A 14,317-nucleotide genomic window follows, 5' to 3' on the forward strand; every position below is an offset into this window, starting at 1 on the left:
CTATATAGAGCAAAATGTATTTATTGTTTTATTCACGTTTTCAGGTACGGGTGACAAATCATGCATTCCAATTCTTGCATAGATTGTAATGCAATATTATGTGTGTAAAATACTTTTTTGAAGGTTGTACTGATTATGATGAGCTAATGATAAGTTAATTGCCAGCTATGTGTGGCGCCATGTTTATTTACATCATACAATGAATTCTGGTTGTCACACAAGTGTCTGTCGGTCGGACCTCTAGAAAGAGGCCAAGTTCTAGAGTTGGAATAACGAGTTGGATGACCATGCCCCCAAAAAAATCCCATTCGGAGCTCTTTTTTCCCCCAGAGTTCCCAGTTGTCTTGCACTGAAGTCTGAGATGTTTTGAACGCGGTTCCCAGTTGTTTTGAATGCGGCATCAGATTGTAACTATGGTACCTCAGGGTTTCCAGCTCAGACCCCCCTTTCCAGGGTTTTCATTTTTATTTAGCTCATAAACTTCTCCTGTGTTTGTCCCCCATTCATTGATAAATCCCCCATGATAGTCATATTTCCTGCATCATATCCCCCCACAATACATTCAGCCATTTCTACTTCCCATAGACTTGACACCACCTCACAAACTAAATGAACACCCCGACAAACCCCCTAAAATAGTTGAAACAGTATCTGGCGACTCTGTTCAGCTTTTGCGCTACGGTTAGGCAAAGCAGTAGGCATCCATTTGTATTGTATTTTTCAGGCAATGGGCGCAGCCATCTTTGACTTAGTTTATTTGCGTCTTATAGTGAATGGCATTCTGGGATTAGGGAGATTTCGCTTGTCAAACATAAACAAACATGGCTGCCATCGTAAATAATTTAGCTACTGTTAGCTTAGCAGACACGCATCTCATTTCTAAACAATGTTTCTCCCTTATGCTAACCAGAGATGTGGTATATTGTAAACAGGTCTGGCTGTTAGGTCACTAAAACTTCTGTTTAGTTTTTTTGTCAGCACAACCTGTTATTTAGACTGGTTTATGGAACAGTTTAGTCAGCACAACCTGTTATTTAGACTGGTTTATGGATGAGTTTAGTCAGCACAACCTGTTATTTAGACTGGTTTATGGATGAGTTTAGTCAGCACAACCTGTTATTTAGACTGGTTTATGGATGAGTTTAGTCAGCACAACCTGTTATTTAGACTGGTTTATGGATGAGTTTAGTCAGCACAACCTGTTATTTAGACTGGTTTATGGATGAGTTTAGTCAGCACAACCTGTTATTTAGACTGGTTTATGGATGAGTTTAGTCAGCATAACCTGTTATTTAGACTGGTTTATGGATGAGTTTAGTCAGATTTTAAACAAACAATTGTGGAATCACCATGGTCACAACCATACATCGAAGACTATTTATGCCTTGTCTCTGTCTACCATGCGGTTTTACACTGAGTTGGGACACAGGTGGATAGGAAAAGAAAAAAATGCATTAAGACTCATATCACATGATTACACGAGGCCCAACCGCTGAGCACCATGTGCACGTCATGGAGCGTTTTCACACAAATCCATCAGCCCAGACTGTAGTGGCCATTATGACGGAACTGCCCAGTTTAAATTGATCATGGCACCATGGGAACACTCTCCCTTTATCCCTCCAAACACCCCAATGGGAACGCAGCATCCGTCAATGCTGTCACTCTGGGAGATAAGTGAGGATATGACACTGGAGTTTCCCTTCAGTGCTCTTACATGCGACAACGGAAACGATATAGCAGGTAAGGTCGCCCACCTTGACTCAAGGGAGACACAACATTGGCCGCTGAGGTAAAAATCGAATGACAATGTAAACACTGTGTAAGAGACTAAAAAATGAGGAAGGTATTTTGACTGGCCTCTGGCCTAAATTATAAACCGTCCTACCTGATGGTGTGTTTGTGGCTGTCGACAGGCAGAGCTGAGTTGAAGCCAGGGCTTTGATTAATGCAGCATAGCACAGATCAGGAGATGTCATTGTCAGCTGAAGACATGGGGTTTTACATAGCCTTGTATCAAAGCTACACCGCTGCGGCAATGTGTCTGACACCAGTCCCTGCTGGGTCAGGGACTAGAGAAAGAGGGGTATGGACTTGGGACGGTTAGGGGTGTGTGTGTGTGTGTGTGTGTGTGTGTGTGTGTGTGTGTGTGTGTGTGTGTGTGTGTGTGTGTGTGTGTGTGTGTGTGTGTGTGTGTGTGTGTGTGTGTGTGTGTGTGTGTGTGTGTGTGTGTGTGTGTGTGTGTGTGTGTGTGTGTGTGTGTGTGTGTGTGCGTGTGAGTTGTGGAAGGAGATTAGGAAACAGGACCAGAGAAGAGTCAGGGGTGAAAAGTTAGGGGCCAAGGGTCAGGTTCCATGGAGGAGTGTGGAGGGAATACTCACTGTCCTCCAAAAAGTTGCATGCCCAGCAGAGCAAAGACCACAATGAAGAGGAAGAGGAGGAAGAGCAAGCTGATAATGGACTTCATGGAGTTGAGCAGAGACACCACCAGGTTCCTCAGGGAGTTCCAGTACCTGGGGAAAACAGAGGGAAGAGAAAGGAAGAAGAGAAAGAAGAGAGAGAGAAAGAGACAGAGAGAGAGAAAGAGAGAGAGAGAGAAAGAGAGAGAGTGAGAGAGAGAGAGAGAGAAAGAGAGAGAAAGAGACAGAGATAGAGAGAGAAAGAGAGAGAGAGAAAGAGACAGAGAGAGAGAAAGAGAGAGAGAGAGAAAGAGACAGAGATAGAGAGAGAAAGAGAGAGAGAGAGAAAGAGACAGAGAGATAAAGAGAGAGAGAGAGAAAGAGAGAGAGAGAGAGAGAGAGAGAGAGAGAAAAGAGACAGAGAGAGAGAGAGAGAGAGAGAGAGAGAGAGAAAGAGACAGAGATAGAGAGAAAGAGAGAGAGAGAGAAGGAGACAGAGAGATAGAGAAAGAGAGAGAGAGAGAGAGAGAGAGAGAGAGAGAGAGAGAGAGAGAGAGAGAGAGAGAGAAGAGAGAGAGAGAGAGACAGAGAGATAGAGAGAGAAAGAGATCGAGAGAGAAAGAGAAAGAGAGAGAAAGAGAGAGAGGGCGATAGTGAATGGACAAGGAGAAAAAAAAAATCCTATATTGTTGTGAATCACAGGATTACTAATCTAGTGAATGACTGCTACCTAACTGTAGCTTTTTCCTACAGTCAAATAACCTAGTGTCCTCATGGGTGGAATGTCACTAATAGTTTTCATAATTTCATAATTAATACACTTTTTTTGTCATTTTTTGTGTTAGTCTTCTGTGATGAATATAAAGTGTAATATTGGGATTCAAACTCTAAATTGAATACCTTTCAACTCTATATCTGACATGGTACAGGAGGAGTCTTCTGTTTTTTGTGTGAGGTGTATACTTTTGTTTCAAAGTAGATTTGTTGAAGACTGTGTTTCTTACCAAGAAACACTGTGTGACCCTGATTTAGCCCACTAAAGGAAAAGTTCAATAGGATTATACACTGACAGAGTGGGACAATATATGCTTGATGATTCTGAACGCATGTTGATATCCTGTATGAGTGTCCACGAAGTGAGTGCAAGCGTGTGTCGGCCTGTGTGTGGACTGTGTGTTCACTCACTTGGTAAACTTGAACAACCTGAGCAGACGAAGAGCCCTCAGGACACTAATGCCATAGGATGCCCCTGGTTTGATCATCGACCACACCACCTCAAGTATACTCCCTATTATCACCTGTGGAGACGAGGAGAGGCGAGAAGAGGAGAGGAGAAAAGAGGAGGAGTGGAGAAAAGAGGAGGAGTGGAGAAAAGAGGAGAGGAGAAAAGAAGAGAGGAGAAAAGAGGAAAGGAGAAAAGAGGAGAGGAGAAAAGAGGAGAGGAGAAAAGAGGAAAGGAGAAAAGAGGAGGAGTGGAGAAAAGAGGAGAGGAGAAAAGAGGAGAGGAGAAAAGAGGAGAGGAGAAAAGAGGCAAGGAAAAAAGAGGAGAGGAGAAAAGAGGAGGAGTTGAGAAAAGGGGAGGAGTGGAGAAAAGAGAAGAGGAGAAAAGAGGAGAGGAGAAAAGAGGAGAGGAGAAAAGAGGAGGAGTGGAGAAAAGAGGAGAGGAGAAAAGAGGAGAGGAGAAAAGAGGAGGAGTGGAGAAAAGAGGAGAGGAGAAAAGAGGAGGAGTGGAGAAAAGAGGAGTGGAGAAAAGAGGAGAGGAGAAAAGAGGAGGAGTGGAGAAAAGAGGAGAGGAGAAAAGAGGAGGAGTGGAGAAAAGAGGAGTGGAGAAAAGAGGAGAGGAGAGAAGAGGAGAGGAGAAAAGAGGAAAGGAGAAAAGAGGAGGAGTGGAGAAAAGAGGAGAGGGGAAAAGAGGAGGAGTGGAGAAAAGGGGAAAGAACTACTGTAACAAAGTAGCTACTACTTGCTACTCGGACAGCAAATCACTGTCACTGTCAATGAATCAATTCAACATTTCATTCTCGTATTTAAAAAAAAATGGATCCAGTGGCCATGTGAGTCAGGTTAAGTTAGCATCTGAAATAGAGAATAATTAGCTCTTCAAGGTATTCCAAAGGCATTTAGGTGACTTACACCAAAGTCGAAGCAGTTGAAAGAGGAATGGAAGTAGTTCCTGGCTCCCAGGCCGTACATCTTCAGGCTCATCTCAGACAGAAACAGACCCAGGAACACAAACTCTGCCAGGTCTGGGGTTCCAGGGGGATGGAGAACACATGCAAGGCCATTATTGATTTAATTCGGCACCTACCGATAATCATCCATTCGATAGTGAATGTAAGTGTGAGCGTGTGTGTATATGCTTCTGTGTGTGTGTGTGTGTGTGTGTGCCTACTGACGACATGCACATACACATGCGTGCGACTTACACAGGGCGGTGGTGAGCCACTCGGGTTGGTCATAGTGGACGATGGCCACACACAGTGTGTTGAGCCCCACCAGGCAAAGGACTGTCCAGTAAAAGCTCTGGGCTTTGACCATGCGACGGATAAAGAAACGCATCCTCCTCTCCTTGCGGCGGAAGTAGGATGAGCTGTCCAGCTTCATGCTCTTCACGCTGGCCCGGCCAAACGGTGAGCCCGGGGGAACTAAGGGGAAGTAGGTAAAAGAGTGAAGTCATCACAGAAAGGTGTACAGCGCCATCCATCACGTCCCTTTTACAAAAGGGATTTCAAGTTCATCGGCATGATCATCATCATCATCATTATTATAATTATCATCATCGTCACCCTCATCCTCGCCATCATCGGCAAGTCTAGGGTGATTTGAAGATTATATTACAATATATTTTGAAATAGTTTACAACAAAAAAAATGATATTCGCATTCAGCATTAAGTTTGTATCTCTGTATCTGAGGCGGAACCGTACAAGAATAGTCAGGCTGTTTCAGGCTGTCAACAAACCCAGAAGCTCCACACTTAGACTCTGCCCCCTCTACATTCCACCTGAATAAATCCCAGCTTCTTTGCTGATTAAAGAACTTCACGGCTAAGACTAAAAAAGTCTAACGCTAAACATGTCTGAGACGAAGGAGAAAGTATCTAAAGAATCAGAAGGAAGAAGCAATAAAATAACTGGAACTTTCCACTCTGAAAAGATATATGTTTTGCATTTCAAGGTTGTAATCTGCCCTCAATGGGAGTGAAATCAGATCTTGAGACGAGAATAAGAACAAGTGAAATTTGTGACTGCGTAATAATGCATGTATCCCCATGACAGTCATTTAGATGGAGAACAGCCACAGGAGGTTGTCAGGAGAGGAATCCAGCTGGCTCCGTTAATATGAATGCACTCAAATGGGTTATCAGTTATCATGCTTAGGAGCACTTTCCCCAAAGCCAAGCAATTACATATTTTCTTCTGTGCCGCGGTCTGAATTTAAATAATGAAATGAATTGAACTCTAATTCCAATATGCTGAAGGAATTTTACAGTATAATGAGAAAAGTTAATTACACCTATTTTCCCTCAAGGTGACATGCTACAAAGAATCAGTAAAACAAGCAAAATCTTCTTTAAAAAAAAACAGTTTCCTTGTATAACAGGTGTTGTTAGTTTGTGTTACGTTCCAGAGAAAACGGTCAAATACATTGAGGCATAATAACAATGCATGAGGAAAACATTTGAATAGGCCAAAGGTCAGCAGAGGGTGAATACGAGACATATTACCAACAGCCTAGATATGGTGCAAGCTGTAAGGACAAGCTCAATAAGTTATTACGTAAAAGGTCAAGGGTCAGCCTTCCCAACAAAAATTGGGAGGTTGGCTCAGTCAGATAAGGTCAAAGGTGGAGGTTGGGGTCAGTCCAGGGTTGCCAGGTCAAGCAAACATTTCTAGCCCAATGACCTATCAAAACCCAGCCACAAGGCAGCAACATAAAAGTTGCCACTTTTATCCAATAAACCCTTTTTCTATAATGTTATCAAGCGAATTAAGAAGGATTATCGGTTTGATTTGTAACGATGCAGGCTAAGAAGCAAAATGAGGTTTTCCATCAAAATAATAATTATTGTGAGCTTCAGAATATGTCACAAGAGAAAAGAGAATTTGCCCTTATTAAACCCGCCAGATCATTTCCCATCAACGGATGTCGATTTCACTGGTTTTGACTGCTATGATTAAGCAACAACGCCCAAGGTGTGGTACATAGCCAATATACCACGGCTAAGGGCTGTTCTTTGGACACAGCCCTTAGCCATGTTATATTGGCCATATACCACAAACTCCAGAGGTGCCTTACTGCTATTATAAACTGGTTACCAACATAAATAGAACAGTAAAATCATTTTTCTGGTCATACCCGTGTTACACGGTCTGATATCGCATGGCTTTCAACCAATCAGCATTCCCTTTTGAGCATGTGCATAACTATGCTGAGCTAGGTTGCACTGGTTGTTTTCCAGTGCTTTTCATCATTATATCAGTTCTAGCGTGATAATATATATATATATTTAAAATAAAATAAAAATTACCCCATTTTTCATGGTATCCAATTGCTGGTAGTTACTATCTTGTCTCATTGCTACAACTCCCGTACGGACTCGGGAGAGGCGAAGGTCGAAAGCCATGCGTCCTCCGAAACACAACCCAACCAAGCCGCACTGCTTCTTAACACACACACACACACACACACACACACACACACACACACACACACACACACACACACACACACACACACACACACACACACACACACACACACACACACACACACACACACACACACACACACACACACACACACACACACACACACACACACACAGCCCCCCCCACCACTTACTCAGTAACAACCTGCTCACTGCCTGATAATCAGCAGCAGCTGGTCCCAGTGAAATATATACATATATTTTTTAAGAGAAATGGCATGGCGGTCGCGGTACAATTTAGAAGTAGCCCATACACCCGCAACCCGCGACCAATAGATTTTCACCCGCGACATCGGATTTCAAAGTAGCCCAATTTGGCAAGAAAACCGCAGACATGGCGACCCTGGGTCAGTCAGACAGTTGAGTCTGGTCAGTCAGATAAGAGTACAGGACAGTTGAGTCTGGTCAGTCAGACAGTTGAGTCTGGTCAGTCAGACAGTTGAGTCTGGTCAGTCAGACAGTTGAGTCTGGTCAGTCAGATAAGAGTACAGGACAGTTGAGTCTGGTCAGTCAGACAGTTGAGTCTGGTCAGTCAGATAAGAGTACAGGACAGTTGAGTCTGGTCAGTCAGACAGTTGAGTCTGGAGTACAGGACAGTTGAGTCTGGTCAGTCAGACAGTTGAGTCTGGTGAGTCAGACAGTTGAGTCTGGTCAGTCAGATAAGAGTACAGGACAGTTGAGTCTGGTCAGTCAGACAGTTGAGTCTGGTCAGTCAGATAAGAGTACAGGACAGTTGAGTCTGGTCAGTCAGATAAGAGTACAGGACAGTTGAGTCTGGTCAGTCAGATAAGAGTACAGGACAGTTGAGTCTGGTCAGTCAGATAAGAGTACAGGACAGTTGAGTCTGGTCAGTCAGACAGTTGAGTCTGGTCAGTCAGACAGTTGAGTCTGGTCAGTCAGATAAGAGTACAGGACAGTTGAGTCTGGTCAGTCAGACAGTTGAGTCTGGAGTACAGGACAGTTGAGTCTGGTCAGTCAGACAGTTGAGTCTGGTCAGTCAGACAGTTGAGTCTGGTCAGTCAGATAAGAGTACAGGACAGTTGAGTCTGGTCAGTCAGACAGTTGAGTCTGGTCAGTCAGATAAGAGTACAGGACAGTTGAGTCTGGTCAGTCAGATAAGAGTACAGGACAGTTGAGTCTGGTCAGTCAGATAAGAGTACAGGACAGTTGAGTCTGGTCAGTCAGATAAGAGTACAGGACAGTTGAGTCTGGTCAGTCAGACAGTTGAGTCTGGTCAGTCAGACAGTTGAGTCTGGTCAGTCAGATAAGAGTACAGGACAGTTGAGTCTGGTCAGTCAGATAAGAGTACAGGACAGTTGAGTCTGGTCAGTCAGATAAGAGAACAGGACAGTTGAGTCTGGTCAGTCAGACAGTTGAGTCTGGTCAGTCAGATAAGAGTACAGGACAGTTGAGTCTGGTCAGTCAGATAAGAGTACAGGACAGTTGACTGGTCAGTCAGATAAGAGTACAGGACAGTTGAGTCTGGTCAGTCAGATAAGAGTACAGGACAGTTGAGTCTGGTCAGTCAGATAAGAGTACAGGACAGTTGAGTCTGTTCAGTCAGATAAGAGTACAGGACAGTTGAGTCTGGTCAGTCAGACAGTTGAGTCTGGTCAGTCAGACAGGTGAGTCTGGTCAGTCAGATAAGAGTACAGGACAGTTGAGTCTGGTCAGTCAGATAAGAGTACAGGACAGTTGAGTCTGGTCAGTCAGATAAGAGTACAGGACAGTTGAGTCTGGTCAGTCAGATAAGAGAACAGGACAGTTGAGTCTGGTCAGTCAGATAAGAGTACAGGACAGTTGAGTCTGGTCAGTCAGATAAGAGAACAGGACAGTTGAGTCTGGTCAGTCAGATAAGAGTACAGGACAGTTGAGTCTGGTCAGTCAGATAAGAGTACAGGACAGTTGAGTCTGGTCAGTCAGATAAGAGTACAGGACAGTTGAGTCTGGTCAGTCAGATAAGAGTACAGGACAGTTGAGTCTTACCAACAGAGGACATGTCAGTGAAGTGATCGTCTCCCTCCTCAGCACCGATCAGCTCATTCTTACTCTTCTTGACCTTGCCTCGCTTCAACACTGCACACACACAGCACAGCACAGCAGAGAGGCAGGAGTAAGGATATGTACACACACATACACAAATACATGCAGGCACGCAAACACACGCACAAACACGTATGCATGCACAAACACACACAGTCCCCCTGTGTGGGCAAGTTGGATGCTATGAATAGTGGGCATCAATCACATTTTTCATTCTCCAATTCTGCCTTCCGCTTCAATTCATGCAGCCTTGGAATGAAAAACGTCCGCTCATGAATGTGATCATCACGTGACCTTCAATGTCACAAAAGACGGGGATTTTCTGAGACTTGCAGCCCTTTTAGAATGTAGAGGTCTTCCTCAATGCTCTGCTCTGAGGCCAAATCAGCTCTGCTTATCTTCTTGAGCAGTAGCTCAACAAACTGGAGAGTTATGAGTCAATTGTGAAACAGAGAGAACTGATATTGTGTTAAGTAGAACGATGGGCAGATTGAGAATGCTTCAACATTTGTATCTTCTCCTATAAATCCATAATTTCTCTCCATCCCTTTAAGCTATACTGGCTCTGTTAGAAATGTTTGGCATTCTGGCCAATGCCCTCACCTGCCCTTCAACATAATTTAGTAAAATCAACATTTTTAGCTCTAACAACACATTGAAGGGAATTTCTCTGGCAGTGAGCTCAATCATTTTCATCCCCAGCATGTAACTAATGTATTAAATGAAGGAAGGCAGGTACTGTCATTTAGACAAGTGGTACTGTCATCTAACCTGAGAAGTGTGTGCGTGTGTCTGTGTACATGCATGATTGTGTGTGTGTGTGTGTGTGCGCGCGTGTATTGTACAACCCTAATCCAATCAAGACATCCCTCTAAATCCCCCTAATTAACCCTGGCTCCCACACCAGACCTAATTGGATGCGATTATGGACCTATCACAACATAAGGCTATAGGGGGCTGGGTGGAGCGACAGCAGGGACATGACTGCACTCCAGCTGGAGCAGAGACAACCGCCCATGTCGGAGAGAAGAAGAAAGAATAAGAAAAGAGAGAGAGAGAGAGAGAGAAGGGAAATAGAGAGAGAACGAGGAGAGAACCGCCCATGACACAGAAGAGGAAAAAGGGGAGTGGAAGGGAAGAGAGAGTGGAAGAGAATAGAGAGAGAGAGAGAGAGAGAGAGAGAGAGAGAGAGAGAGAGAGAGAGAGAGAGAGAGAGAGAGAGAGAGAGAGAGAGAAAGAGAGAGAGAGAGAGAGAGAGAGAAAAAGACCAGATAGAGAGAGAAAAGACTGACAAACAAGATTTAGTGAATGGACAGCAGACACCAGAATGAGACAAGCACCTCATTAAAGCAGTCTTCCTGGAACTTAGTAATCACTCACTGATACTCTATCACATTGTAACAGTGTATCAAACCCTATAACCCAGGTGAAAGAGAACCAGACCACATTCATGGAACACTGAATATGGCATAAATCGAATTGAGCGATTTATACACCACAGAAAGACATGGTGCAAAATCGTCAGGATCTGAAAATGGAGGGCGAGGCAAGTTCATGGAAATTGTGAATCATACCTGATTGTGCCTTTTTTACCATAAGGTACCATGGTAGCCCAGTAGGGTACCATGGTAAAGCAGGCCACAGTTTAGCCCTCCAGCCCTCTTTTCACCTGGGAGGTTCTGTTTCCTCTTGTACCACGCACCGTCCAGAGGGGACTTCTCCTCCGCGTTCTCATCCTCCTCCGCCAGCAGCACCTCCTCTGGAACAGGAGAGGACAGGGTTATACACACACATACACACACCAACTGTACATACCTGTGAATACCTGTCACCATCCTAACAACATAAACAGAGTAAATCAAACATTATGAACACCTTCCTAATACGGAGTTCCACCCCCCAACCCCCCAAATGATAACCAAGTGTCAGGTAAGACTAAATCAACAATTTAATCAACATATTGTGTTCCTTCAAAGAAGTGGAGGTGAGCCTGACCTGCCTTGCATATCCACTCCAGGTACCCCGTCAGCTCTCTCTCTATCTGCTGCTGTCTCCTCAGCTTCAGAAAGTCCTGCCTCTTCTCCACACGCTCTCTCTCTTTAGCAAACTCCCTGTGAACACACACGCACGCACAGAAGCACACACACACAGACACACACCCGTTAAACTGACATGTTAATACACTGGTTCATTTCTGTGCTCCACTCTGTCTACATCGACGGGCCTGTAGACGAGCAGGTCGAGAGCTTCGAGTTCCTCGGTGTCGTGAAGAAGACACAACAATGCCTCTTCCCCCTCAGGAGGCTGAAAAAGACTTGTCATGGGCCATCAGATCCTCTAATAGTTCTACAGCTGCACCATTTAGAGCATCTTGACTGGCTGTATCACAGCTTGGTATGGAAACTGCTTGGCATCCGACCGCCTGGTCATTCTATAAATAATGGGGCCAATGTGTGACATTGGGATCAACATTTCCACATGTGTACTTAGAGGAATAATACCAGTGAATATACGCAAAATTGACCCATAACTCCACCTATACAATACCATAGCCCTCGGACTATACACCTTTTAAGTGGAGTTCATAAAGACATTGGCAAGTCAAATTGACCCATAACTCCACCTATACAATACCATAGCCCTCGGACTATACACCTTTTAAGTGGAGTTCATACAGACCTAGGACCCACGCGCTTGTTTGTAATTTTCAGGGATCTCATGTTATACAATTGTATAATTGATATAATTCTACATAATTCCCTAATATAGAACCCCTCCACATAAAGCATGAAAAAACATGTAAAAGAAAAAGTGTGCCTCATTGGCTTATTAACCTGTTAAGACTCTAGGGGCAGTATTTCATTTTTGGATAAAAAGACGTGCCCGTTTTAAGCTCAATATTTTGTCACGAAAAGATGCTCGAATATGCTTGGAATTGATAGTTTTGGAAAGAAGACACTCTGACGTTTCCAGAACTGCAAAGATTTCCACTGTGAGTGCCATAGAACAAAATCTACAGGCAAAACCAAGATGTTTGAGTGACCAGGAAATCAACAGGATTTCTGGAGGCACGTTTTCCATGATCTCCTTATATGGCTGTGAATGCGACAGGAATGAACGGACACTTCCTATCGTTTCCCCCAGGTGTCTGCAGCATTGTGACGTATTTGTAGGCATATCATTGGAAGATTGACCATAAGAGCCTACAATTACCAAGTGTCCCGCACGGTGTCTGCGTGCCCCTAGAGTCTTAACAGGTTAATAAGCCAATGAGGCACATTTGGGCAGTCTTGATACAACATTTTGAACAGAAATACAATGGTTCATTGGATCAGTCTAAAACTTTGCACATACACTACTGCCTTCGAGTGGCCAATATCTAAATTGCACCTGGGATGGAGTAATACATTATGGCCTTACTCTTGCATTTTAAAGATGATGGTACAAAAAAAATAGAGAGGAGATCCAGCATGAGTTCATTTACGTAGATGAGGCTGGGTTCAACCTGACGAGAACACGGAGGAGGGGAAGAAACATCATTGGCCACAGGGCTATAATCAATGTCCCAGGGCAACGTGGGGGTAATATAAGACTCTGTGCAGCCATTACACAGAATGGGGTCCTCCACCGCCATGCCCATATGGGCCCTTACAACACAGCACTCATACTTACATTCTTGGACCAATTGCACAACATAACAGCAGCAAATCAAATCGATCATATGCAATACATTGTGGAAAATTAAAGCAGGAAGTACCAGTGACTCTAGTCTATAAAAAAAAAGTGGTCAGATGAAGCAGATGCTAAACCACAGGACCGTTTTGCTATCGCAGACTGGAACATGTTCCGGGATTCTTCCTGTGGCATTGGCATTTGTAAGTCGCTCTGGATAAGAGCGTCTGCTAAATGACTTAAATGTAAATGTAATGTAAATGTTGTCTGGGACAATGTGTCTTTCCACCGCTCTGCTCTGGTTCAGAACTGGTTTCAGCAACATCCACATTTCATCGTCCTATATCTTCCACCATACACTCCATTCCTCAACCTTATAGAAGAGTTTTTCTCAGCATGGCGGTGGAAGGTATATGATCTCCGTCTCCAGGCTGAGGTACCCCTCATCCAAGCCATGGAGGAGGCCTGTGACCAGATGGAGGTAGCAGCAATGCACGGATGGATTCGTCATTCAAGACGTTTCTTTCCAAGGTGTCTTGCTAATGACAACATTGCCTGCGATGTTGATGAAATTCTCTGGCCAGATCCAGCTAGGCGAAGAGACAATGTCTAGTTATTTTTTATTTGATTTTTTTGATCTTACAATACGTAAAGTGACGTTTGGTTACAGTATTATGAATCTCCATGTCAACATTTTGGGCGTGTTGAGAAATAAATGAGTTTCTTCAGTCTGCAACATTGGTCTTGTGTAGTGTTTGGTGAATTTACATTATATTGGTACTTTGTTGATAGTAGACTACTCTAATCATAGGGAAGTAGAAGTGCTAAAAGTGTTTTAGGTTTATCACAGCAGAGTGTAACTCATGCAAACAGAGTATAGTAATGTGAAATGTGTGTGTTTCATATGGTAACAAAGTGTGGTTTTTAAAAAGAAGTGTATCGTTTTTACAAGAGTGTTTAATTTTGCAAAGGATCTGTAGTGTTTTGATAATTGGCTGTGTGGTTGTGCTAATTGTGTGTAGTGTTTTGAAAACACGGGCCCTGTTTTGAAAATCGTGCTTAAGCAATCAAAAAAAACTGTAACAAGAATTGAAGCTTTCTGCCAATATCAGATATGTCTATGTCCTGGGAAATGTTCTTGTTACTTACAAACTCATGCTAATCGCATTAGCCTACATTAGCTCAACCGTTCCACAGGGGATCCACCCATCCTGTAGAAGTATTAACTACATAACAACAGGATAACATACACACTTAATACAGGAGACAAAGGTCCCAAGCAGAATTTTACAAAATGGTGGCTTTCAACACTACGACATGGAGAGGGAGAGAGAATTTTTATTTTTATCGTCAATACATTTCAGAACTATTCTCACATTAATCATATAGTTTGCACCAGAACCGCGCCTGTTATGAATGAGAAATCATGAATGTATTTAAGTGTGGGTGCCTTTGATCGTTGTGTAGTCCTGAACAGAACTACAGAGTTCACT

At 43.6% G+C, this 14,317-nt stretch overlaps 1 pseudogene; it reads right to left on the minus strand.

Annotated features, from left to right (window-relative positions):
• The window catches only part of LOC124006935, a 230,217-nt pseudogene that overhangs the window by 84,399 nt on the left and 131,501 nt on the right, over positions 1–14,317 (minus strand).

Source organism: Oncorhynchus gorbuscha, linkage group LG20, assembly GCF_021184085.1.
Source record: "Oncorhynchus gorbuscha isolate QuinsamMale2020 ecotype Even-year linkage group LG20, OgorEven_v1.0, whole genome shotgun sequence".
NCBI lineage: Eukaryota > Metazoa > Chordata > Actinopteri > Salmoniformes > Salmonidae > Oncorhynchus > Oncorhynchus gorbuscha.